The sequence below is a fragment of the Salmo trutta genome, unplaced genomic scaffold (assembly GCF_901001165.1).
Source record: "Salmo trutta unplaced genomic scaffold, fSalTru1.1, whole genome shotgun sequence".
NCBI lineage: Eukaryota > Metazoa > Chordata > Actinopteri > Salmoniformes > Salmonidae > Salmo > Salmo trutta.
The window spans coordinates 1-2500 of NW_021822382.1; positions in this window are offsets into that span (position 1 = coordinate 1).

Genomic DNA, 2500 nt, shown 5'->3' on the forward strand with positions numbered 1-2500 from the left:
TGTATTTCATATACCTTTGACTATTGGATGTTCTTATAGGCACTTTAGTATTGCCAGTATAACAGTATAGCTTCCGTCCCTCTCCTCGCTCCTACCTGGGCTCGAACCAGGAACACATCGACAACAGCCACCCTCAAAGCAGCGTTACCCATGCAGAGGAAGGGAAACAACTACTAGTCTCAGAGCGAGTGACGTTTGAAACGCTATTAGCGCGCACCCGGCTAACTAGCTAGCCATTTCACATCGGTTACACCAGCCTAATCTTGGGAGTTGATAGGCTTGAAGGGGTGGAACGTTCCAACAGGAATCTGTTCCAAAAAACGTAAAGTAAAAGGTTGCCAACCAACAACGCATACAAAGTAGCAACGCATACAAACCTAGCTAACTAGCTGCCGAATAGGCATCAACTCACCACGTAGCTTATTCTTAATGTTTGTCCATAGGCAAACAGACATGTGAGGACAGACATTTTTCGGAATAAACGTGATGAGTGAAAAACGCTATGAAATAGACCACTCACTACCCGGTATCTTATTCTGCCGCTATACAACTTTGTATGCGTTGTTTTTTGGAAACCTTGTTATTTACAAAGTTTTTGGAATAGATTCATGTTGGAACGTTCCACAAATTATACCCACCCAGGTTGAAGTCATAAACAGCACAATGCTTGAAGAACAGCGAAGGGCTGCTGGCAAAACGCACGAAAGTGCTGTTTGAATGAATGCTTACGAGCATGCTGCTGCCTACCATCGCTCAGTCAGACTGCTCTATCAAATATCAAATCATAGACTTAATTATAATATAATAAACACACAGAAATACGAGCCTTAGGTCATTAATATGGTCAAATCCGGAAACTATCATCTCGAAAACAAAAGTTTTTTCTTTCAGTGAAATACGGAACCGGTCCGTATTTTATCTAACAGGTGGCATCCCTAAGTCTAAACTTTCCTGTTACATTGCACAACCTTCAATGTTATGTCATAATTACGTAAAATTCTGGCAAATTAGTTTGCAACGAGCCAGGCGGCCCAAACTGTTGCATATACCCTGACTCTGCGTGCAATGAACGCTAGAGATGTGACACAATTTCATGTTAGCAGGCAATATTAACTAAATATGCAGGTTTAAAAATATATACTTGTGTATTGATTCATAGAAAGGCATTGATGTTTATGGTTAGGTACATTGGTGCAACGACTGCTTTTTTCGCAAATGCGCTTGTTAAATCATCACCCGTTTGTCGAAGTAGGCTGTGATTCGATGATAAATTAACAGGCACCGCATCGATTATATGCAACGCAGGACACGTTAGATAAACTAGTAATATCATCAACCAAGTGTAGTTAACTAGTGATTATGTTAAGATTGATAGTTTTTTATAAGTCTAATGCTAGCTAGCAACTTACCTTGGCTTCTTGCTGCCCTCATGTTACAGGTAGTCAGCCTATTAATCCTTGTGGAGTGCAATGTAAGGCAGGTGGTTAGAGCGTTGGACTGGTAACCGAAGGTTGCAAAAACGAATCCCCCCTGAACAAGGCAGTTAACCCCCGTTTCTAGGCCGTCATTGTAAATAAGAATGTGTTCTTAATCTGACTTGCCTAGTTAAATAAAGGTGTAAAAAAAAAATATATATATAATTTTTTTACAAAATCGGCAAATTGGTGGCCAAAAATACCGATTACCGATTGTTAAGAAAACTTGAAATCGGCCCTAATTAATCAGCCATTCCAATTAATCGGTCGACCTCTAGTGTGTGTATAATGTGTGTTTTGTGTGTGTGTAACGTGTGTGTATAATGTGTGTGTGTGTGTGTGTGTGTATATATATTGTGTGTATCATTTTTATTTTATTTCACCTTTATTTAACCAGGTAGGCTAGTTGACAACAACTTCTCGTTTACAACTGTCACGTCCTGGCCAGTATAAGGGTTAATTGTTATTGTAGTTTGGTCAGGACGTGGCAGAGGGTATTTGGTTTATGTGGTTCGGGGTGGTGTTTTTCCTAAAAGGGCATTTGATTTAAGTATTCCGAGGTTTTTGGGCACTGTTTCTTGTTTAGCGTGAGTAAGCCTAACAGGACTGTCTGTAAATCGTGAGTTCGTTTTGTTAATTTTGTATGTTCGTTTTGAGTTTATTAAATGTTCAAAATGAACTATCTCAACTCTGCTGCATATTGGTCCTCATTTTCCGACGATGATTTCGCCATATCGTCTGACGACGAAGAAATCCCTGACAACAACTGCGACCTGGCCAAGATAAATGAAAGCAGTGCGACACAAACAACAACACATTGAATAAACAAACATAAAGTCAATAATACAGTAGAAAAGTCTATATACAGTGTGTGCAAATGGGGTAGGATAAGGGAGATAAGGCAATAAATAGGCCATAGTGCCGAAGTAATTACAATTTAGCAAATTAACACTGGAGTGATAGATGTGCAGATGAGGATGTGCAAGTAGAAATACTGCTGTGCAAAAGTGCAGAAAAACAAAATC